The sequence below is a fragment of the Rhipicephalus microplus genome, chromosome 6 (genome assembly GCF_043290135.1).
Source record: "Rhipicephalus microplus isolate Deutch F79 chromosome 6, USDA_Rmic, whole genome shotgun sequence".
NCBI lineage: Eukaryota > Metazoa > Arthropoda > Arachnida > Ixodida > Ixodidae > Rhipicephalus > Rhipicephalus microplus.
In genome coordinates, this window is record NC_134705.1 from 112,714,907 (window position 1) to 112,740,085 (window position 25,179).

The 25,179-nt window shown below is 48.5% G+C and overlaps 1 protein-coding gene across 4 annotated transcripts in view; it reads right to left on the reverse strand.

Annotated features, from left to right (window-relative positions):
- Positions 1-25,179, reverse strand: part of LOC142765429 (uncharacterized) — a 52,051-nt gene that overhangs the window by 18,316 nt on the left and 8,556 nt on the right. Inside the window, exon 2 of one of the 4 annotated variants that reach the window (XM_075866449.1) lies at positions 7,131-7,359. The exons of the other annotated variants lie outside the window; for them this stretch is intronic. The gene's annotated coding sequence lies outside the window, so the exon portion shown is untranslated. The remainder of the gene's footprint in view (positions 1-7,130; positions 7,360-25,179) is intronic. 4 annotated transcript variants of the gene reach the window in all.

A 25,179-nucleotide genomic window follows, 5' to 3' on the forward strand; every position in this document is an offset into this window, starting at 1 on the left:
CTGGCAAAGGGTCAAGCAGGAGTGCAAGGAACATTTATGGCTAAAAAGGAAAGTGGCAGGGCAAATGACACTCCTTGGTTTGGTGTACTTGTGGACTGGAGCAAAGGCCAGAGAGGAAAACCAGGCAATGGTAGAGTGTATATCAAATGGCATTGAGGAATCATAGGAGGAGAGTCCGAGATAACTATACTAGGAGATATAAATACGCACATAGAAGACATAGATGGGTATACCGACTCAACAGGCAAAATGATCATGGATATGTGTGAAACGCATGATTTGATCATTTGCAACAGTACTGAGAAGTGTGAAGGGCAAATAAAATGGGAGGTAGAAAGGCTGCAGTCGACGATAGATTACGCATTGATGTCACATATGATGTATGATAAGCTCAGGGGAATGTACATAGATGAATGTGGCTCCAGAAGTCTGGGTAGTGATCACAAACGTATCGAGCTAAGTTTTGGAACAGCAGTGAAAGTGGGAAGGAGACAAGATGAGCAACTACAGGACATTTTTTTTATTCAGAAAGGCAACTAGAAATAGCTACTAAACAAATTTAGAAAGTAATCACTGAAGATAAGAAAACGGTGTGGACATACATGAATCTAATTGGACTGTTTGAGCTAGAGCTTGCCAAGACGCGTGACAAGTCACACCGGAAAAGAAGACACAAACCCAAAAGTTGGTGGCATGATGAAGTTAAGAGAGCCATAGCAAAACGTCAGGAAGCCTCTAGTGAACACAGACATGCTAATCAGCGGGATGAACTGACAGATGATGTGGAAAGAAAATGGGAAACCTTTCTAAGCTGTAGAAGGAATGCATCCCTTCTGATCAATGAAAAAATTAGAAGAAAGGGAGCTCAGTGGGTGGAAGAAGTACATAAAAAAGGTAGAAGGCAGCTGCGAAATTTTGGAACCATCTAAACTCCCTAAGAAATGAAACAAATCTAGAGCAGAGGATTATAACTACAGCTGAAGGCGCTAGTCTAGAAGGGGACGAAGCTATTGAATATATAAGAACAAGGGTGACAGAAAAATTTCAACAAAGAAGTGTCTTATGCACCACAATAGACAGGGATAGATCAAGTGGCACAATGGCTCCATTTTCACAACGAGAGTGGGAAAGGGCTGAGGAGAGGGTTCCAAGTAGTATATCAACAGGCCCAGATGGCATTCCAATTATGCTGATAAAGACATTAGGTTCGTAGTCCAAGGAGGTTTTGAGAGAGGCAGTGAGCAAAATAATATTCGATGGTGAAGTCCCCGATGGATAGAAACTTAGCAGGATGAGCATGATCTATAAATGAAAGGGGACAAAGCTGACATAAACAACTACCGTCCTACAAAAGTGACATCAGTAATCTACAGGCTGGCGATGCAGGTTATAAAAGAAAGACTGCAGGCATAGATGGAGGATGAGGGGGTGCTGGGGGAACTACAAAATGGGTTTCGGAAACACAGGAGGTTGGAAGATGATCTGTTCTAACTGACGCAGTGCATCGAAATAGCAGAAAAGGAACAGAGGCCCCTGTGGCTAGCATTTTTGGATATCAAGGGAGCATACGATAGCGTGGTTCAAGAGGACTTATGGGGAATACTGGACAGACTAGGTGTGGAAGATGGAGTTACTAATCTTTTAAAGGATATCTATAAAAGTAACAAGGTAGTTATAAAGTGGGAAAAACAGGTATCCAAGCCCGCAGATGTGAAACGGGGGCTTAGGCAGGGGTGTCCTCTGTAACCCTTGTTATTCATGATGTATCTACAAGGATTGGAGGCCAAATTAGAGAGAAGTGGACTTGGCTTCAACCTCTCTTTCGTCGAACAAGGAAAACTCATATAACAGGCACCATCAGCATTAATGTACGCAGATGATATAGTGCTAATGGCCGACAACTAGGAAGATTGGCAGAGATTGATGGACATTTGTGGTAATAAGGGATATAGGTTAGATTTCAGATTCAGTAAGAAAAAATCAGCAGTCGGTTTTTAATGATAATGAAGGTAGTGAGCTTAGAATACAGGAGGTGACGCTAGAGATAACAGATAAATACACATATATGGGCGTATGAATAAGCAATGGGACCGAGTACCTAAGGAAACACGAAATATACGAGACGACTAAAGGTAACAGGAATGCAGCCATGATGAAAATAGGGCACTGTGGAATTACAATGGATATGATGTTGTGAGGGGAATATAGAAGGGGTGATGGTTCCGGGTCTGACTTTCGGCAATTCGGTCTTGAGCATGAGATCAGAAGTTCAAGCAGGATTAGAAATTAAGCAACGCGGAATAGGTAGGCTTGCCTTAGGAGCTCACGGGAATACACCAAATCAGGGTGTACAGGGTGATATTGGATGGACATCATTTGAGGGCAGGGAAGCTAGTAGCAAGTGAAAATTTGAGAAGCGATTGAGAGAAATGTGGGAGGAGCGTTGGGCTAGGAAGGTTTTCAGCTACTTGTACATGAAGAATGTAGATACAAAATGGAGGAAGTTAACTCAAAAATTGACTGGTGAATGCTTAGAAAACAGCAGGGGGCCAAACCAAGAAGAATTATTGGTTAAGAAGAAGGTGAAGGAACCTGAGATCGATATGTGGAGAGTCGGCATGATTAAGAAGTTCGCACTAGAGATCTATCAAACGTTTAAGCAGGAAATTGCCAAGGAAAGGATCTATGATAATACTTGGGGTAGTTCTCTAATGTTTGAGGCCAGGACGGGAGTATTGCGAACCAAGACATATCAGGCCAAATACGAAGGGGTAGACACGGTATGCAGTGCGTGTAGAAAGGAGGAGGAAACTGCCGACCACTTGATAAGGTTTTGTAAAGGGCTTCACCCTATAGTTCAGGATGATGGCGCCGAGTTTTTCAAAGCACTGGGGTTTAGGGACAGAGAGGGCAAAGAAGACTTTAAGCGGGTAGAATTAACTAGAAGGAGATTATGTGATTGGTGGATAAAGTCAAGGCACGCGTGAAAATTAAACCCCTCACTGCAAAGTACAAGTCCTCAACCTCACTATTAAAAAAAAAAGAAATCTAGTTTTTGGTTCACTAAGTATTACGGCTTGATGGCGTTAGCCACCACCCGATCTAAAGGGTACAGCCATATCAATCAATCAATCAATCAATCAATCAATCAATCAATCAATCAATCAATCAATCAATCAATCAATCAATCAGTCCGTCCGTCCGTCCATCCGTCCGTCCGCCCGCCCGTCCGTCCGTCCGTCCGTCCGTCCGTCCGTCCGTCCATCCATCCATCCATCCATCCATCCATCCATCCATCCATCCATCCATCCATCCATCCATCCATCCATCCATCCATCCAAAAAAAGGGTGGTATCAGTAATCTTTTAGGGGCGAAGCTCCTTACAGCGGCACTTGTTCGTCCCTCACCGTAGTACGTAACTTGTCGTACGCTTTGACCTGCAAGGTGGTGCCGTGGGAGATTTCTCCTGTGCATTGTTGAACAATAAAAAATTCGCAGCGTGTGCGTTAACTAAAAGCCGAATTCTCCTGTCTCTCATTCCCATTTAGCAGCCATTGACATGTACATTGAGCACTATCTGACAAGAAAGAGTTGCTAGGTTATACTCGCTGGGCGTAACCTCCTTGGTTTTAGAAAGGTTTAGCGAGCGTTGGGCCGCAGTGTTATGAATACAGTGAACTCGAGGTGGTTAAAGGTGGGAAGTAGACCCGAAGCGCAAGCCGTAAGAAAGTGTGCGTGTGCCACCTCTCGTTTAGTCCTTGGAATGTCCGCTGGATGGCGGTGCTTCTATATGGAGAATATATGATGATAAGATGCGAGATGGGGGTACTTGGAGTGTTAAGTAGATGTACGAACGGACACACAGACAGATGCATGGATGGACGCATGAACTGACGCAGGGGCGGATGCAGGGACGAACGCAGGGACGGACGCACGAACGGACGCATGCACGGACGGGCGGATGAACGCACGGATGGCCACACAGACGGACGGACAGAAGCAAGAACGAATAAACGGACGGATGCTTCGCCCCACTCTCCATCATTCACCCCGTGGATATGTTGCCATTTTTTAAAAGGGTGTTGAGGTTCTGCGTCATATGACGTACGCGTTCTGACATTTAACGAGTCAAAGTGTGCGATATGGTTACTAACGCGCTGTCGAGCTCTGAATTAATCGTAACAGCGAGGAGTTATACAACGGGCACCTTAATCTAAGCATACGTGAGCGTTTTCGCATCATTTACCCTCCTACCCCAATCGTCATGCGATCGTCATAGCCGGCGATCAAACTCATGCACTTGAGCCAAGAAGAGCCAGAATTTAGCCAATAGTTTGTCATGGGGGTCCTCATAACCGGCGATCAAACCCGTGCATTTGAGCTGAGAAGAACCAGGTTTTAGCCAACATAGTCCGTCATGCCGGCTGATACTCGAACAGATAAGCGATAGCACAACAAGCGTCTTTCACCAAGCGACCGAGAAGAGAACGATAATCTGAACGATATTAACAATAAAGACGGGAAACACACAAAAAATGTTACCCTCAAACATTAGAATGTTGCGCGTGCGCGATCGAAATCGAGACCTCGACGGACACCCGTCTGGGCCGGGAGAGTCATTGAATGAAAAGGCGAGAACGCCGACCACAGCGTAGATACACGATGTGTGGACGTTGCGACTCCCACAACGGAAAGCCGTGTTCCCATTAGATGCTTTATAGAACGCTTAGCTTAGCATAGAATTGTCAAATAAGCGCGCAAGAACGACGGACGGGCGTGAAAAGACAAATGAACACTTTTCGTATACGTCGTTTTTAGGGCTACTGTTTGACGATCATGAACACAAATGAGCCGTGATTTACCGCTATTGTGAAGACCTCTTACTGGTTTTAGCGTGTGTAGCGCTCCTGCAAGAACCCGCAAAGCTATAGAGATGATCTTCACAACGGCGGTAATCGGGCTAGTTTGTTGTTCAATGCTCAGCTTCCTTTTTTCGGTTTTATTGTGAACAAGGGTACCATTCTGTCAGCTGAAACTCCCATACACCGTCTGTCTTCTTGTGGTGGGCGACCACACCAGTTTAATCAACGCGTATGGTTATATGGCACAGCGACGTCTTGTGGACGTCCGTGTTTACGTGTCAGCAAAGTGAGGGAGAGCGTCCTTGACGGTACTCGCAATCTCAAGAACTGCCAGCACTTCAATGGAGTCTCAAAAACACGTGGCCTCAAACTAGGGCACTGAACAATATGAATAGTTTTTGCCGGGAGGCACGCACAGCTGCAGGGGGAGAGAGGAGGGGGCTAGGGACTTTTTTCCCCCAAAATCAGATAAAGGGGGGTGTTTTACCAAAGACAATTATAGGTGTATTCAACGTCTTCGACAAGTGACCCCCTTCCCATTTGAAAAAAAAAATTCTGGTAACAGGCTGTTTACAAGGTGTAAACACTTTCTCATGGGTCTTTCTCAACATCGTGAAGACTGTACGTCATCCCGCGGCGTGGCTCAACACAGGCCCACACACACAAACTAGTCGCGATGAATGCGTGTAGCAGTGTCGATCCTGGTGACAACAAACTGGCGGCAAGACCAAATATTAGTTTGGCATATCGGATACTCGTTGTGACAGCAGAGATGAAAACCAGCTCTAACAAATCGTCATTCTGGATTACGCAAAAGCCCCACGTACAAATACACATTTATTCAAGGCTTCAAACCAACTTTTACAAACGAGATTACCTCGTTTGTAAGTTACAAACGAGGTAATCTAGACATGTCTGCTTGTGGCATATCAAACTAAATAGATCGGAATAGTGAAGGAGAAAATAGCAACAGACACACCAATGTCCGAAACTTTTTCAATCACATTTGAAACCAAATTTTCCGAGCCGGAACCGCGTTTGTAAGAAATGAGATCGTGAGTTGTCTTTCAACGTTGACTTTTACCACGATTACGTTGAAGAGCTCGTTTCACAGAAATTCCGGCTTCGGTGTCGGCGTCTTTGGTTGAGAGCGAAAAATAATCATTCATGCATGACCCTAACATTGAGGAATATGCAAACAAGGCAAATATTGAAAATATCCTGGCGCCAGTGAGGATCGAACCGAGGTCGTTTGCGTAGCAAGCGGGTATTCTTCCACACGGTCAGTGCGTCCGCTTGGAAATGCAGTGAAAATACCTTCCTCTGCTTGTAAATGCAGTCAAGTAACTTTCACCCTAAACACACGCATGCTGCATGCAACATGTAATACTGCAGTAATAATGCCTGGTACAAGCGTATATTGCGTTCGGGCGTCAGAACATGTGATTATCATAACGACTTCATAGTTTAAAGCCGATCACCTACGAAAAAAAAGAGCAACTCACGTTACTGTAGTGGGTGCATAGCAAGTTCGAAAAGATTTCACGCGCATAATTGCCCGTGCTTTAGAGAATGCAACCCATTACACAGAATGCAGCCATTTGCGAAAGCCTCACCGACACAATTAGCCATGGACTTTCAATTGGTTGAAATACGCACTATTGACAAGACATCGCTATTGCATTCAACTGTGAAAGGCGAAGCTTGTGAGTCCCCCAAATACCCCGCCGTGGTGGTCTAGTGGCTAAGGTACTTGGCGGCTGTACCGCAAGTTGCGGGATGGAATCCCGGCTGCAGCGGCTGCATTTTCGATGGGAGCGAAGATGCTGTAGGCCCGTGTTCTCGGATTTGGGTGCACGTTAAAGAACCTCAGGTGGTCGAAATTTGCGGAGCCCTCGACTACGGTGTCTCTCACAATCATATGGTGGTTTTGGGACGTTAAACCTCGCATATCAATGAGTCCCCCCAATCTTCATTATACCTTTCGAGTCTCGAGCCTTGCGCGAGGAAATAATTTATTGTCACAGCAGCTCTCGTATTTTCGGTTTCTTTATAAAAAGAATGTATAGTACCGAAATGAAACGTCACCAAAGTTTGCATAACGTATTATTCGCTCTAGCAGTGTTAATTAGAGCGAGATTCTTAAGCCGGAAATGTCATTTCAACGCTGCATGCACAATCAGCCGGCGGTCTTCGCCTTCTTGCGCCTCGTGGTACATAAACTTATGACGCCGACTGTACACAAGCGGGTAATAACGGGCGCCTACCTCGGCGGCGATAGCTGCAGTACTGCAGAACCTGGCTCTCAGCAGCGCATCCCTACGTCGTCGCTTACGTGGTACCGTACCGTGGTCAGCCGGTACGAGTGGGTGTGGCCTGGTGAGGCTCGACGCCAGCTGCAGCGACTGAGAGCGGTGTGCGCCGGGCCGGAGGCGCGGGCTATTTGCCAGTGCGCGTGGGCCCGCGAGTGGCGACGATGGTGATCATGGTCGACTACTGCACACGTAACCAAAAGTGGGGGGGGTCCTTAAGCTTCGCCTTTAAGAGCTGAATGCGATAGTGATATCCTCTATATATATACTTCAACCTATACTAGTGCATGCTTTTTATTGCGATAGCAATTATATGGACACTCTCGGTTGGATTTCGCCATCGGTTTCGATGTCATGCACCGTATACGTATCTAAACATGCGTATCTATCATCATCATCATCAGCCTGACTACGTCCACTGCAGGACAAAGGTCTCTCCCATGTTCCGCTAGTTAACCCGGTCCTGAGCTTGCTGCTGCCAATTTATACCCGCAAACTTGTTAATGTCATCTGCCCACCTAACCTTCTGTCTCCACCTAACCCGCTTCCCTTCTCTGGGAATCCAGTTTGTTACCCTTAATGACCAGCGGTTATCTTGTCTACGCGCTACATGCCCAGCCCATCTCCATTTCTTCTTCTTTATTTCAACTATGATATCCTTAACCCCCGTTTGTCCCCTAATCCACCCTGCTCTCTTCTTGTCTCTTAAGGTTACACCTACCATTTTTCTTTTTATTGCTCGCTGCGTCGTCCTCAATTTAAGCTGAACCCTTTTTGTAAGTCTTCAGGCTCTGCGCCGTAGCTAAGTACCGGCAATATACAGCTGTTATATACCTTCCTCTTGAGGGATAGTGGCAATCTACCTGTCATAATTTGAGAGTACTTGCCGAATGTGCTCCACCCCTTTCTTATTTTTTTAGTTACTTCAATCTCGTGGTACGGCTCTGCGGTTATTACCGGCCCTAAGTAGACATACTCTTTTACAACTTGAAGTGCACTATTACCTATCTCAAAGCGCTGCTCTTTTCCGAGGTTGTTGTACATTACTTTCGTTTTCTGCAGATTAATTTTAAGACCCACCTTTCTGCTCTCCTTGTCTAACTCCGTAATCATGAGTTGCAATTCGTCCCCTGAGTTACTCAGCAATGCAATGTTATCGGCGAAGCACAGGTTACTAAGGTACTCTCCATTAACTCTTATCCCTAACACTTCCCATTCTAGGCTTCTGAAAACCCCCTGTAAGCACGCGGTAAATAGCTTTGGAGAAATTGTGTCCCCCTGCCTTACACTTTTCTTGATTGGTATTCTTATGCTTTCTTTATGAAGCACTATGGTAGCAGTTGATCCCCTGTAGATTTCTTCCACGGAACGACAGAAACTGATACGCAAGAAGCCAATCAATGAACTAGCACTGAGAGGGAAAGTACAGGAATTCAGAGTGTCGCTTCAGAACAGGTACTCGGCTCTTAGTGAGGAATCCAACCTTAGCTTAGATACAATGAATGAAAATTTGACGAGTATCATTACGGAGTGTGCAGTGGAAGTTGGAGGCAGGGTAGTTAGGCAGGACACTGGCAAGCTTTCCCGGGAAACGAAGAATCTAATTAAGAAGCGTCAAAACATGAAAGTCTCAAGTACAACAGACAAAATAGAACTGGCAGAACTTTCGAAGTTGATTAATAGGCGTAAGGCATGAGATGTAAGAAGGTATAACATAGGGAGAATTGAACACGCTCTTAAAAACGGAGGAAGCGTCAAAACAGTGAAGAGAAAACTTGGGATAGGCAACAATCGGATGTATGCACTAAGGGACAAACAAGGCAAAATAACTACCAATATGGATAGGATAGTTAAAATAGCGGAGTTTCACAGAGATCTGTACAGTAGCCGAGACAACCACGACCCTAATACTATAAGAACTAGCAGTAACGAAGATGACACTCCACCAGTAATTATAGAAGAAGTCAGAAAAGCTTTGGAGAGCATGCAAAGAGGCAAAGCTGCTGGTGAGGATCAGGTAACATCAGATCTGCTGAAAGATGGAGGACAGATTGTGTTAGAAAAACTAGCCACCCTGTTTACGAGGTGTCTCCTGACGGTGAGAGTACCAGAGTCTTGGAAGAATGCTAACATCATCTTAATACATAAGAAAAGAGATTATAAGTGCTTGAAGAATGACAGGCCGATCAGCTTGCTCTCTGTAGTATACAAGCTGTTTACAAAGGTAATTGCTAACAGAGTAAACAAAACGTTAGAATTTAATCAACCAAAGGAACAAGCAGGATTTCGAAAAGTCTACTCAACAGTTGACCACATTCATACTGTCAATCAGGTAATACAGAAATGCTCAAAATATAACCAACCACTATACATAGCCTTCATAGATTACGAGAAGGCGTTTGATTCAGTAGAAATATCAGCCGTCATGCAGACACTGCGGAATCAGGGCGTAGATGAAGTATATATAAACATTCTGAAGGAAATCTACGTATCTATATACGTACCTATTTATATATATGAAAACGCAAGAAAGAAACCGCCCCCCCCACCCCCCCACCCCAAAAAAAAAAGACACCAGGGCGCGGAATCAAACATGGCACCTCCACGTCGTGAATGCGAGGCGTTAACCACTAAGCCACCGAGGGTGTTTTTTTTTTCTCTTTATTGTCTAAGCCACCGAGGGTACCTCCTCCAACGTTGAAGCGGCAATCTATTCATATCTACCACTCACCGCGGTTGGCGGGTATCTAGGGGGGGGGGGACTATCATGTTTTCAGCATTATCAGCAAGATGGTGGAGTGAGCGCGCGGCCGCCCTCATCTCTCAAGCGTACTTTGGCCCGCGTAAAGAATAAGGGGGGTTACGCTCGATTGCGCGCCCTTGTCTTGCAGTGGGGAGAATCGCACGTCTTGGCTAGCCTTTGAGTATCGGCGGAACGATCTTGTTGTAGTTACAGGGCGCACAAAGGTCACTGCAATCGTTGCACAGCCTACGTTTTCGAAAAGGGCGCGCTTCTCAGACACAGCGAAGTAACAACCGCGTACGTAGCGTGCGTCCTTTGTGCGTGAGAAACGCGGAGCACGTTTCGATCTCCTTGCCATTCTACGCGTGACCTACTAATTTGTTGCTATCGCGTTAATTGATTCGCCTTTGCGGCAAAGCTGCGACTTTTTATTGTGCGATGTTACTCGGGAAGTTCAAATTGTGGATTACTTCAATGTAATCGATAAACTTCAAAGTGACTGGTGTCGCTGAACCATTCAAGTATGGCTGCATTCTTTGTAATGGGTAGGATGCTTTAAACTAAGAGCTATTATGCGCGTGACTGAATCTTTTCGTACTTGCTATGTACCCACTATATAGGTGGTCTTAAGGGAATACGCACAGAGAGGTGTGTGGCTTTGGTAAAGGATGGCCGGCTTTAAACCCCGAAGTCATTATGTTCTGGCACCCGATGGCGATGTACCACGCAATATTACTGCGATATTACATGTTGTATTGTGAAGCGTGTGTTTGTAAAGCATTAATCTTACTTTCAGTGCACTTCGAAGCAGAAAAAGTTATTTTCACCGTGGGTCGAAGCAGAGGCGAGGCAGTGTGGTAGAACTATTGCTTGCCACGCAAATGACCTGGTTTCGATGCTCGCTCGGACCCGGAAAATTTCATTATTTAATTTATTTGAATCTTTCTCGATTTCCCGTTCGCGCTCTATATGATTTTCCGCTCACAACCAACGATGCCTACGCCGACGTCTCAGCACCGGAATTTCGGCGAAACGAGCTCTTTAATGATGTCGTGTTAAAACATGGGTACTGGAAGAAACTATAATTTGTCGATTGGGTCCTGCAGCGGAATGGCTAAACACACTATGGGAGATTTGCTGTTGAAGTTCGCTCGCTACGGTGGAATACATAGCGATTACGGGGTGGACCACTGACCCAAGAGTCGCAGACTCGAACCTCGGCATCGGCGGCCTCATTTCAGAGGAAGCAACATTCTAGAGGCCACTGCCCCTAGATTTTATACCCCATCTCAGAAGGTCCCTTCCGTTACGGAGCTTTTTTATAGTATTGTGGAAAACGCTATGCATTGCCGAACCTACAGGCTTCATAGGCATCAGGAAATGCGCAAATCCCCATGATGTGCTAATCCACGCGGTGTCGTCTGCTCAGCGTCCCCGCAGCGTATAGCGTCTGCAGACATGCAGTAGTTGAGTGAAGTGAGGGGACGGCACTGCTCTAAGAAAAAAAAAATGGCTACACCATCGACGCTGGTGGCCACCAACGTTAGGTGCCTACCACCTCGAATCTATCAGGTCGTCATGGGGCACTGCGTGGCCCTAAATTTCCAAACTGACACTTGTATTTATATTTATGTACCGAAGATTGGCTGCTGACCCGCAGTCATGGCCACGGCAGACGCATTTCAGACGGAGGCGAAAATACGAGAGGCCAGTGGGCTCAGCGCACGTTAAGTAACCCCAGGTGGTCGGAGTTTCTGGAGCCCTCCACTCACAATCATACGGTGGTTTCGGGACGTTAAGCCCTGACAATTATTATTATTGTCCCGACGATTCGGCAGCAATGTTTTCGCGTCAGTATTGCGCTATTTCCAAGAACCACGATGAAATTTTTGGTGCATTATGCTCAGCAGGCGTGGCAAAACAAACAACTCACCTCACCGATAACGAAGAAACCTCGTTGATGCTTTGTACTCGACGTGAAGTGTCACGAGAGGATGGCTCATTCCGCAATTTCTCTGTTGCTGTCAGCGCAGTGGTTGAGCAGCAAGCACAAGTTCGGTTCGAAGATGCGGTCGCGTCTGTATCGGTGCTGCCATGTTGATTTGTGACCATAGATATAGAGGGCTACAGATACAAATAAATGCGTGCGACGTAAATGCGCAAAATAATAAGCATATCAATTGTAGATATGACGTAGCACAAGCCAAACAGACGCATATGTGTCAGCTCTGCGATTGTTAAACGTACACTAAAGAAAAATAGCGACTTGGTTTAGATTGATAAAGTGCACTCTCAGAAGTCTAATGCCATTAGTTTCACTGTCATAAGTTCAATGCTAGCAGAGAAGATGAAGGTTGAATTCTCATTTTTAAATTTTGCGCCCAAACTCCGCTCGTGACGTAACAAATTGCAAAATTTATTTCTTCGTATTTTCGCGGCATAGGCTAGATGAAATTCTCCGCAGCTCCATATCCTAAGCTTATGGCACCCATGAATGACAATGTACTCAATGTTTATTGAGTAGAAGCTATGTAGGACCTAGTACGCGCCCTCAAAATTCACTACGTCACAGTGTTTGGTGCGGCAATCTCACCTGTGGCATCTCCGCCCGCATTTTCTGCATTTCCTCGCCTACGAAGCGTCATGTCGCGGTAAGGTTGTTTCTGGGTGCCGCATGAATTCGCGTGGTTTTCGTGTGGAAGAGGACGAAGAGGTTGGGATTGAGCCGCTTTTTAATGCCGCATGAATTCGCGTGGTTTTCGTGTGGAAGAGGACGAAGAGGTTGGGTTGGAGCAGTTTTTTCTTTTTGTCCTAGCCTGACGAGCAGTTCTGCGGAAGGTTTCCTTGAGTGAGACAAGATTGGTGACAAGATTGGTGGAGCTGCTGGGTACGACAACTGACGACGCACCCCATGCACAAGAGCCCATCCAGGAGCCGGAACACAAGCCCTGTGCCCGTGGACACGCCAGTTCACAGAACAAGCCGCCGCCAACGAGGCCTACCACCAGAGACACCGGCACAGCTTATCCATAGAGCGACTATGACTTCGCCTCAAGGCGTCATGGAAACTCCTACGTCGTCGGCACCAATTTATTGCACTGTCCAGAACCCGCTGATGCCTAGTCCCTTTCACGGAGAGCTGTTTGAGGATGTGGACGACTGGCTGAGCGAGTTCGAACACGTCGCAGCGATCAACTACTGGGACGAAGCCGCCAAACTCCGCAACGTCTACGCGTGTTTGAAAGACGGCGCCCGAACGTGGTTCATGAACAGAAGTGATGTCTTGACATCCTGGCGCGAGTTCCAGCATCGCCTCTTGGAGACCTACCGGAGCCCCGACCGCCGCGATCGTGCTGAACGTGCATTGCATTCACGCATCCAGATGCCTAATGAGACCGTCACCATGTACGTGGAGGACATGACGCAGCTTTTCAGGCGAGCGGATCCGGCAATGCCAGAAGAAAAAAAGCTACGCTATCTGATGCGAGGCGTGAAGGAGCAGCTTTTTGCTGGTCTAGTGCGGAGTCCTCCGAAGAGTGTAGCAGAATTCCTGACCGAAGCCACTACGATGGAGAGGGTACTTCATCAGCGGTCAGCCCTACTCAACCGGCAAGTGAATTCTGCATCACCTACTGAATTTTCCGCCAGCTTCGGGAGCAACAGCATTGAGTGGATTCGCGAAATCGTCCGCTCCGTCGTCCGCGAGGAAATCGCGAAACTACACGGGGCGAGACAGCCGGAGGTAAGCAGCATCACCAATATTATTCGGGACGAGGTCCAGCAGGTGCTTCACAGCCGTCGCCCTCAACCAACGGTTACAAATCTAGAACCACCTCCTGCGTCCACTGATGTTGGGAACCGCACATATGCCGAAGCTCTGCGCACTTCCATGCCGGTCTCAAGCCCTGCAGTCCCAATCCAGACGATGCCGCCAGTTTCAATTCAATCTGCGCATGCTGGTTTGGACATCGACGGTCGCCGTGCCCCTCCGCGGAAGTCCGATATTTGGCGTACGTCGGATAGAAGACCCCTCTGCTTCCATTGCGGTGAAGCCGGTCACATCTACCGGGAATGTCCATACCGACAACTTGGACTGCGCGGTTTCTCTATTCATTCGCCTCGTCCCCTAGTTGGTCAGAGGCCAAGAGAAATTGAGGACTACCTCGCGCAGCAACGTCTGCCTTTCCCACGGCGTCAATCGCGGTCTCCATCTCCACGACGACCCGCAGCTATTGGACCACGTCTCAGTACGATGGCACGGGGACGTTCCCCAAGCCCTCGTCGGGAAAACTGAAGGCAGCGACCTTCGGGGGCGAGGTCGCTGGGACTAAAAGTGCGGAAGACCTCCTATCGACGCTTCCACAAAACGCTGCAGACATTGAATTGACGTCTGAGTGCAGTGCGAGAGAAATGCCGGATTGTGCGTCTGAACCCAGTGGCCGAGTCTCACTCGACATTCCCGTGCTGATAGACGGTCTTCAGGTCAGCGCATTGGTGGACACAGGTGCAGATTATTCTATTATGAGCGGAAAATTGGCAACCAGTCTTAAGAAAGTGATGACACCTTGGAATGGGACGCGTATTCGCACTGCTGGAGGCCACGTTATTACTCCATTGGGTCGCTGTACCGCAAGAGTGGAAATACGCGAGTCAACGTTTGTGGTAACCTGCCTCGTACTACGCGACTGTTCTCGTCAGCTCATCCTTGGAATGGACTTCCTTCGAGAGAATGGCGCGATCATAAATCTCCGCGAGCGAATGGTGACTTTCTCGACGCAACTTGCAACCGATCGAGGCGCTGATAGCTGTCGTAGACCTGCGCTGCGTGTTGCCGACGAAAGCGTGACGTTGCCTCCCCGAGCGACTGCTTTCGTAGAAGTCACCTGTGAAGACCTCCAAGACGGTGACGTGGTCGCCGAGAGCAACGTATCCCTTTTACTGCTTCAAGGTGTGTGTGCAGTGCGAAGCATTCTGCGTGTGCGTGACGGACGGTCGCAGATACTCGTCACAAATTTTAACTTCGAGCACCGACATCTTTTCCGCGGCACCACCGTGGCCTTCGGAGACCGTGTAGCGGATGTCACCGAGTGCTTCGCATCCGAGGAAATGGTTGATGGAGATAAGTTTCTGGACCACATCGACGTCAGTTCGAAGCTTTCGGACGAGAAGAAGGCCGCACTGCATACCCTGCTGAAGGAATTTAAATCTTGCTTCGCCTCTTCATCTAGAGTCGGTCAAACACCCCTCATAAAGCACCGAATTATTACCGACGATGATGTTCGCCCAATCCGCCAGCAACCTTACCGTGTTTCGGCTAAAGAACGCGAGACTATACAGACGCAGGTAAAGGAGATGCTTGACGACGGGGTGATACAACCGTCGAGCAGCCCGTGGTCCTCGCCAGTCGTTCTAGTAAAGAAGAAAGACGGAACGCTGCGATTCTGTGTTGACTACAGGAAACTCAATAGCGTCACCAAAAAAGACGTCTACCCGCTTCCACGGGTTGATGATTCTCTCGACAGGCTACGACACGCGAAGTATTTTTCATCGATAGATTTGAAGAGCGGCTATTGGCAGATAGAGGTCGATGAGCGAGACAGAGAGAAGACAGCGTTTGTAACTCCCGATGGGCTTTATGAATTCAGAGTTCTTCCTTTCGGCCTCTGTTCGGCTCCCGCAACATTCCAGCGAATGATGGATACCGTCCTCGCTGGCTTGAAGTGGCAAAGCTGCCTTGTATACCTTGATGATGTGGTCATCTTTGCCGAGAGTTTCGAAGAACATCTGAAGCGTCTAAGAATGGTTCTGGAAGCTATTCGTTCGGCCGAACTCACGCTAAAACCCCAGAAGTGCCATTTCGGCTACGATGAGCTGAAATTTCTGGGACATGTTGTGAGTGCGGATGGAGTGCGGCCTGACCCAGAAAAAACTGCAGCAGTCGCCACCTTTCCTGTGCCGTCAGACAAAAAAGCGGTACGGCGTTTTCTCGGCTTGTGTGCTTATTATCGCCGATTCATTACCAACTTCTCGACGATAGCCGAACCGCTCACGCGACTCACCCGAGATGATGTACCGTTTGCCTGGACTACAGAGCAAGAAGCAGCTTTCACAGAGTTACGGCAGCGAATGCAAGAGGCACCTGTTCTTGCGCATTTTGATGAGGACGCTGATACCGAAGTTCACACGGATGCAAGCAACGTCGGACTTGGCGCTGTCCTTGTACAACGGCACAACGGCGTAGAACATGTCATAGCTTACGCCAGTCGTACTCTCTCTCGAGCCGAGGCCAACTACTCCACTTCAGAGAAGGAATGCCTCGCAGTCGTGTGGGCAACGGCAAAGTTTCGACCTTACCTCTACGGCCGTCCCTTCAAGGTGGTGACCGATCACCATTCGCTGTGTTGGCTGGCCAATCTCCGTGACCCGTCTGGTCGTCTCGCTCGGTGGAGTTTGCGCTTGCAAGAGTTTGACATCATGATTGTGTATAGGTCTGGGCGCAAGCACGAAGATGCCGACGCACTTTCTCGAGCACCCGTGGGACATCCTGATATGGACTCGGAATATGCTGATGGTTTTCTCGGAGCCCTCAGTGATTCTGACTTTATGTCTAGACAGAGAGCCGATCAGGAATTGCGCCCTATTATTGATTCCTTAGAAGGCCGAAATTCTCACACTCCTCGGCGCATCGCTCGCGAATTGTCATCCTTTTGTCTAAGGAGGGGCATTCTTTACAAGAAAAATGCTCGAGGTAGCAACAAAGCCTTCCTCCTCGTTGTACCAGCCGACATGCGGGATGACATCCTCCTCGCGTGCCATGACGAGCCCACGTCGGGACACTTGGGCTACTCGCGGACTCTCGCCAGAGTGCGCCAGCAGTACTATTGGCCACGACTTTCGACCAGTGTACACCGCTACGTGCAAGGCTGCCGCGAGTGCCAGCGTCGCAAGACGCCACCCGTGAAACCTGCGGGCCTTCTCCACCCTATTACACCACCACGGACACCTTTCGACCTCGTGGGAATGGACCTTCTAGGACCCTTCCCTTTGTCGGCCACTGGTAACAAATGGATTATAGTGGCAACCGATTACTTGACCCGGTATGCTGAGACAAAGGCATTACCCCGCGGCACGGCGTCTGAAGTGGCGAAGTTCTTCGTGCAGCACATCGTCCTCCGGCACGGCGCGCCGTCATGTGTGATTACGGATAGAGGAACATCATTTACGGCACAAATGCTAGAGGACATTTTCAGACTGAGCTGCACGAGTCACCGAAAAACAACGGCTTACCACCCACAAAGTAATGGACTGACGGAAAGGCTCAACAAGACCATAGCGGACATGCTGTCAATGTACGTGGACGTGCAGCACAAAACCTGGGACGATATCCTCCCATACGTCACGTTCGCATACAATACGGCAATGCAGGAAACAACCCGATTTTCACCTTTCCACCTTGTTTATGGACGCAACGTACAAACGATGCTTGACGCTATGCTGCCGTACGATAATAGCGATGCTCTTTCTCCAGAAGCCGAGCAATACACGCAGTACGCCGAAGAGGCTCGTCAACTGGCTCGCGTGAACATCGGTCACCAACAAGACGCAGATGCACGACGTTACAACCTTCGCCGTCGAAACGTCGCATACCACCCGGGTGAACGAGTGTGGGTGTGGACTCCTGTCCGACGACCAGGCTTGTCTGAAAAGCTTCTGAGCCGTTATTTCGGACCATACAAGGTTATCCGACGTGTGAGTGACCTTACATACGAAGTACTTCCGGACGGCACAGTGTCGTCACGTCGACAACATCGGCCCGAAACTGTGCATGTCGTACGACTCAAGCCGTACTACACACAATAGTCTCTGTGCTTGCGAGTTACTTCGCAAACGTGACAGTGATCTCATGTGGTGTTTTTTTTTTTTTCTTGACTCTTCCACTGGTGCTGTTGTGTTCGCGCATGGTCCAAGTGCTTGTGCGCCCTCTTTGTTTTCCCTGGCACTCACTTTGTCATTCTCTGCGTCAACGCGTGTTCTAATTATGGGGTTTTTTTTTTCTTCTTCTTTTTATTTAGAAGCATCGAGTCGATGCTTTTTAAAAGGGGGGACTAATGCCGCATGAATTCGCGTGGTTTTCGTGTGGAAGAGGACGAAGAGGTTGGGATTGAGCCGCTTTTTAATGCCGCATGAATTCGCGTGGTTTTCGTGTGGAAGAGGACGAAGAGGTTGGGTTGGAGCAGTTTTTTCTTTTTGTCCTAGCCTGACGAGCAGTTCTGCGGAAGGTTTCCTTGAGTGAGACAAGATTGGTGACATGGGATTGTGAAATTGTACATTAATAAACCACGATAAATCGTTTTGCTCTTTAGTTTAGCGTCCCTTTAAGGCGTTTATATCAGGAACTATGTTTTGCTGCGAAAGCATGTGGGCTGAACGGTAGCGGCGAGATTAGGCTGGTGTTTCGAGAGCTCTCCACTACGGCGTTTCTCACAATCACGGCCGTCATTTTGGCTCATAAAACGCCCTTTTTTTCTGATCTTAGCACTCGTAGCAGGACTCCGTCACGTGCAAGCGGATGTACAAGACGTATACACATGCGTGAAAGATACACTATCATATTTGCACAATAGGCCAGCTTTAATTAAACAGTTTGTTCATAGCCTTTTCGAGCCAGAGGAGGCGTACCTTGTGCCCTTGATGCAAGACTTTACAAGGCTTGAACCAAAGGCAGTATTTTATTTCCAAAGAAAAGCGTACCTGTAGTCACATTTGTAGTGCTGTAAGCCCGAAGCAGAGTGACGGGAGTAGGTGTAACATTTCGTCGGAATGTAAGGGGTATATTTATGGCCCCGTGTCATTTGATAAAATGTACGTGTAGAGTGCACAAAAAAATTCAGTTAAAAACATGAAGGCGAACAAGTATATCGACAGAAAAAATATTCGCCGTCGTCAAACTAAAATCTGCAGAACACTTCGCTCGTGATGAAGCACAGGGGTCATGCTCGAACGCTGCTGTTCAAAGCTGGTCGAGCAACAACAGATATACCATCACAGTAACTGAAAAGAAAGTCACTATCGCCTCTTCCTGCCGTAACCGTCAGACACACGTTGTGTTCTATCGCAGCTGAAATGGACTACTTTGAGCAGCGGTGGTACTTGCGGATGGGCTTTGGGAAAAGGTAGACAGCCTTCTTGCGCCGACAGACCATCCTTGTTCCATTTAACACGACGTGGGCGTGGTGAAAAAAAATGTCAGCCGTGGAAGCAATTTTTTCTCGGCCTACGGAACTTCAGGCACTGCATGACGGGGTCACACGGGAAGAGTGCATACGTCAGAAAGAACAGTAGGATGCCTCATAAATAACAGTGCACATTATTACTCATATTCACTTCACGCCGTGCGGCGCGGTCAAGCCTATGAAGTTCGAGCAGTCGCACAGCCAAACCTTGTCTGCGGTGGGCAACCAAAAAGGGTCGTCAAGGCACGGCGAACCGTCGTCCCCCAGAAACGAAGTCCTCGGGAAAAAAGTGTGCTCCACGCCCGTCACCGGGTAGTGAACGTGAAGGTGCACCATGTCGAGCGACGGGCAGGCCTTCCGCATGAAGAAGAGGCCCACTAGATCGATGGCCCGTTCCACGTCGGTCGAGTCTGTGCGTCCAGTCAGACAGAGGCGCTTCATCATGGGTGCAGCGGGCATGCCGAAGAATACGTTGAAGCGGTTGAAAGACGTGGCACCCTCGAACTTGGCCACGTGGAGCTGAGGCCAGATGGAAACGAGAGGTTCGACGTTCTCGTCCCCTCCTTCGCACCAGACGCCCAAGTTGCGCAGTCGCAGTTCCCGAATCGAGGCACAGTTGGACAAGAAGCGCAGGTTGCGAACGCGGTATAGCTCGCACAGTGTGAGGCGTTCCAGGCTGTCCAGGTAACGAAGTGGTGCTAGGGCGTCGTCGTCGCACGTGGTCTCCAGAAGGCAGATTGTACAGTTGGGGGCTATCTGTGGAAAGAAACGGACGTCCAACTCACGGAGCTTGAAGGACGCACGACCCAGAAGCGAGAGATGGTGCGGATGGCACAGAGCGCAGGCGGAAAGCGCCAAGGACCGGATGTGGTCCAGACCTCCGTTGGCGAGCATGGAACTCCACTTGAAGTCCTTGCCGAAGTGGAACGCGGACAGGTTGAGCTCCACGAGGTTGACGCAAAAACGGAGGAAATTGCACAGGGACGCCTGGTTGCGAATTTTGCCCTGAAACGAGGCAGCTACACCACTGGCTGGCACGATTGCGAGGTACTTGATACGACGGAACTTGTTTCCGCGCCACCATTCGTTCAGCCGGCTCATGGTCTCGTACTGGAAATCGCCGATGAAAACTGTCAGCTGGTCGTGCTCAGTCGCGTTCTCGGCATAGACGGAATCGAGCCTGCTGATAGAGACCCAACTGCGACTGCGCGAAGGAACCATTCGTAACGTGACACTCTTGTGCACTTCGAAACACAAACCAAAGTCTTCGAAGTCGTCTCCTTGTGGATCAGCGGCGCCTTCCGGCAGCACTGCGTCGGTGGGAGTGCGGTCCGCAGTGTAAGTGAACTCTTCGAAGCGGTCATCCGCGCCCTCGCGGTAGGCGCGCAGGACTTCGAGTGCCGTATTGGAGACTCTGGAGGGCTTGGTTACGCTTTGACGTTCGTGAAAGTGCAGCGACTTGAGAGCGTGGCAGTGCCTTAAGATTCGACAGATGAATTCCTCGTTTACGACCGTAGAGACAGCCTCGACGTACATAGACTTCAGTTTCGGCGGCATGATGGAACAGTAGCAATGAGACGAGCCCTTCCGATCCTCAACTATGAAATCGGGTGCTACGACGCTGACAGCGTTGTTTTCAGGCACGGACCAATGCAGGCACTCCAATTTTCGTAATTTCTTCCAGAGAAGCAGAACCACCGCTCCAGAAAGAATTCGGCTGTGGACACAGCGCAGCTCGACGAGGTTCGCGCACTGCGATATCGCTTTGACAAGCCTCTCCGATGTGGCCCTGACGTAGAAACGGACGTCTAACTCCACTACGATGTCGGTTCTGGGAGGGACCATTAGGGCAGTCAAGACATCCGGCGAATCATTCAGGGTGAAACGTACGCGGCGCATCCAGGGTGCGTCGTTGACGATCTTCTCCACCCGTTGGTACAAGTTGGCTAATGTTAGCCGGCACTCCCAGTCGAGCATCTCCAGTATGGCCCCCAAGAGATCATCGGGAAGCCACAGAAAGATTAGATTTTCGTGATGCAAATGAAGATTAGCGATGGTGTGGGTGCCGGAGACTGCGGTGGCTTCTTCGTAAAAAGGCGGCGTTAGCTTCTCCTGGGGCGGCATATTGAATATGCGTGTGCTTTCTGGCTGCCCGAAATTTTCGCGCACGCCGCAGTGATTTCGCTTAGCGGAAATACTGCTTGTTCCCAATGGCTCTTGGTCGCTTTGCAGGCTGTACTTAACTGGCCCAGCAATTCTTTGCACAGTAGTATATATAGGGCTGCCGTTCAGGGACTCAACGGAGAGTGCGCAAAGAATATGTAACCGGAACGTGTCTGACATATAGGAACAACGCGATAACTCGGAAAACATTTACATTAATACACCCTGTAGATAAGACGCTGACGTGAAGGACAACGCCGTTACCGGATGGTATTGTGACGGTAACCCTAAACACTCGCCAGCGCTTGCGCTCACTAAGATACACCAGTGCTCTCCCTCTCCCCAAGCCGTGATGCAACACTCGTTTGCACACACCCTCCCCTGCCCAAAGAGAAAATTCTGCGGATTTGGTTTAAATCACAGCTAATAAAGCTATTTTTTGCTATTTTGCTGAAAATACTCTGCCCGACGAAACCAAAGTTTTGAGCCGGTCAACATAATTTCACGCTTCTCGTTCACTGTATGCAATGCCACCACCCTTTCGAGAAGAAGACGCGTGAATTGACCAAGGCCTCATTTACTTTGTCAGACACACCCTAACGAAAAAAAAAACGAAAAGTGAAGCTACTTAAGTTCTATGGGAAATCACTTATATATGTTTTAGCTGTAGTACAGAAAGTGTACGACAAGGCGACCGCCGCACAACTGATAGAGCATCGGACACGTAATTGGAAAATCGGAGATTGTCCCCAACATCGACAAGTTGATTTCTAACGCACTTTAATTCCTTTCCATGGATATGACGTCATAATTACTATCATAAAGTTGAAGGCTACAACTAAACTATACCTTCCTTAGCTCTTTATTTGTTTGGTGGTTTCATTAGGTTATTGGCTTCATTTTCATTGGGGCCGTAGCATTCTACAAGGCAGTTTGGCTGCACAACAAAAATTTATGCACAACGTGGCGATGCCTTCGTGATCTCTGCCCTGTACGTGGACGAGAAGCACCGCTATTGTGCATGAGTTGCTGCGCGGATAAGCTACCTTGTAGTTTAATGAAGCTTTTTGTTAGGCTAGTTGACATGCTTACTGAAGTTCAAAAAGACGCATTTCACCGCAAAAGGAAATTTCTGTTCTGTCCTGAATTTTTTTCTCGATGGTACGCGCCTTATTGCCTTGTAGTTACTGGAACTCGTTTGGTTCTCAAGAAATGCTGATCCAGAGGCATGGACGAGCTTGGCCGCTCTCCTTTTATTGTTCGCGTACTTGATTGGCCAGTTTTGTAGCTGTTTTGAAAGTACAAACTTTCGTGAACTCCAAGCCCCTTTGTGAGCCTTAGCCAGCTTGATCGAAGAAGAAACCCAGCTGGTAGCGAGAGCTGTGGCTTTCTGGAAGAGAAAAACTACTCCGAAGACAATGCATAAAAAGTACCGAATAAAGACATTTATACAGCGTCAAGCTAACCAGTTTTTCGTGTCCCGCGGTAGTTAAGAAACGAACGGTGAAAACTCGTTCATTGTCTAATCAGAACCCATGCCTTGCGCTGGCTGATTATCAAGAAAGCCTAAAATCGATATGCCAATGCAATTATTCCTTCCCGGTAGCCACGCGAGCTTATCATGCTTTTCCAGCCCCTCTCCGAAAGATCACAATGCTATAGAGACGCAGCTGGTCGCACCTCGAACTACACACCGCGATTTTGGCAAAACAAGGGGGGATGCGTCACTATTGGGGGGGGGGGGGGGGGCTAGAGGCTGAAAGAGATTAAAAGACTCTGTTTTTGGAGCTCTCATTGGGGGCACGTGTGACTGAGACACGCAGATGCGTTCGCATCTTGTGCGCTCGAGTGTGTGGCTACTGCACTAAAGTGTCTGTCAATGTTCTAAGTATAGGGAACAGCATTACAGCAGACGCAGACTGCCCTTGAAAGCGGGTCGGTATAGAGGATGGAGATGTCGTTACTAAACGAAAGAAATGATAAATCTAGGCATCCGTAAAAATCCGTCGAATTTTCTTCTTATCCGGGAGTCAGTATACGGTACTCAAGAAAATCAGATCTACGGAAAAATGCATAGCTCTGGCGCCGTGGAAGCGTGACTTCGTCCGTTAATCCACCTCGTGGCGTTCGCCTCTCTATCAGCAGTGCGACGCTACCGTCTACAGCCAGTTACGACCAATGCGAAATATCGTAGAGAAAGGAATGCGAAGGAGATGTCATTACGTCATAAGCCGTATGTGGGGAAAAGTAAAGGGCTCCTCGCAAGGTCGATCAAGCTTCAGCGCGCTCATGCAAATATATATATATATATATATATATATATATATATATATATATATATATATATATATATATATATATATATATATATATATATATATATAGTGCCAGGAATTTGTTTTAGGCACTATAACGCAAGCGCAACTGGTGCCGGCGAAAGGGAGGCGAGCCGATGTCGGAGGTGAAGTTCGTAGGCGCTAAAGTTCTAGGGGCTTTAAGAGGCGCTGCGCGGCAGCGCCACCTCCAGCTGATACACGAGCTGGAAAAGCGAAGCTTTCGTGCCGATTAAGAGCAAACGTGCTGCGGTACTCGCTTGCAATATGCCTGAGTGCCACTAGCAGCCTAATTACGGCCCATACCCTGCATCTACAATTAACTTGCAGCTTTGTACTCTCTGTTTAATCGGTAGAATGAAAGAGATCTAACGGTATACGACTCTTGGACAGATAATCGCTACGGACATGCTGTATTTTTTTTCTTCTTACGCAGGTATAGTAAGCTCGGGTTACGGAAGATAATATCACAGTGAGAATCCTAATTGATTTTCCTATTTAGCAAGATGAAGCACCTTCGAATCATTCTTTCTGATGATACGTTCGCACAAGTATCGTTCGTAGCAGCGCGGGTCAGCATATATATTTGGCTGCATTTGGGCCAACGCTTTTTATTTGGACTATAGTTTATCTGGATGTTGGTTACGCGGCACCTAGCCCGACCTGGAGACATTGGCACAGAGGCTGAACTCACAGCCACGGCAAGGGATTTTTCGGGGCCACGATTATTTTCCGCAGCACCGAGAGGATTACGGCGGCGTTTAGGAAGCCTTCTGTGAAATGGTCTACATAGACAATGCCCCTTCAGCATTCCGCTGTAGTAGAAACGCTCGTCCACCCGTCGCGATAATCAGAGAGAGAGAGAGAGAGAGAGAGAGGAGACGCCATGCGTGGAGTCACATCTTCAGGGTGCCGTATCTGACCGAGATAATGGTGTCCAACGTTTCAGCCAAAATGTGTGATTCCGAGCCGCAGGACACGCTTCAGTCAGAGAAACTTCGTGCGCTTTACTTCTTAGTGGCACGCCTACATGCACATATTCTGCTATCCAGCGAACCTATGAGTCTGTCACTCCGGCCTTCGCTGACGTTTCACGCCAACTTCGCAAGTAAGCCTCAGCGCCGTTAGTCAGCTGCAGCGGCTGACTGGGTCACACTTCAATATGCTTTCAAAGCACAAGAAGGAGTCGGTGCGGATTCAAGCATGCGCAGCAGCGGCCACGACCAGCACCATCGAATCACTTGGACCGCACCAAGATGGCGTTCTCCGCCTTCCCGACAATGTCCTGGGCGCCATATTTGAGCTGCTCGGCTGGGAGCAACGGCTGGCGGTGGCGAACACCTGTCAAAGGCTGTCGGACCTCGTCAACGGTGGCCCGTGGGTGCAATGCGCGCGTTTCACCCCGCAGGATACGCCAGCCGTCTTCACCGCCGTGATGGTGCGACCGAGAACCGACGTAATCGCCGAGTTAGACCTGAGCTTCTACGTCACCGCCAAATCGGAGAGGCTCGCCGAAGCGATTTCGCAGTGCA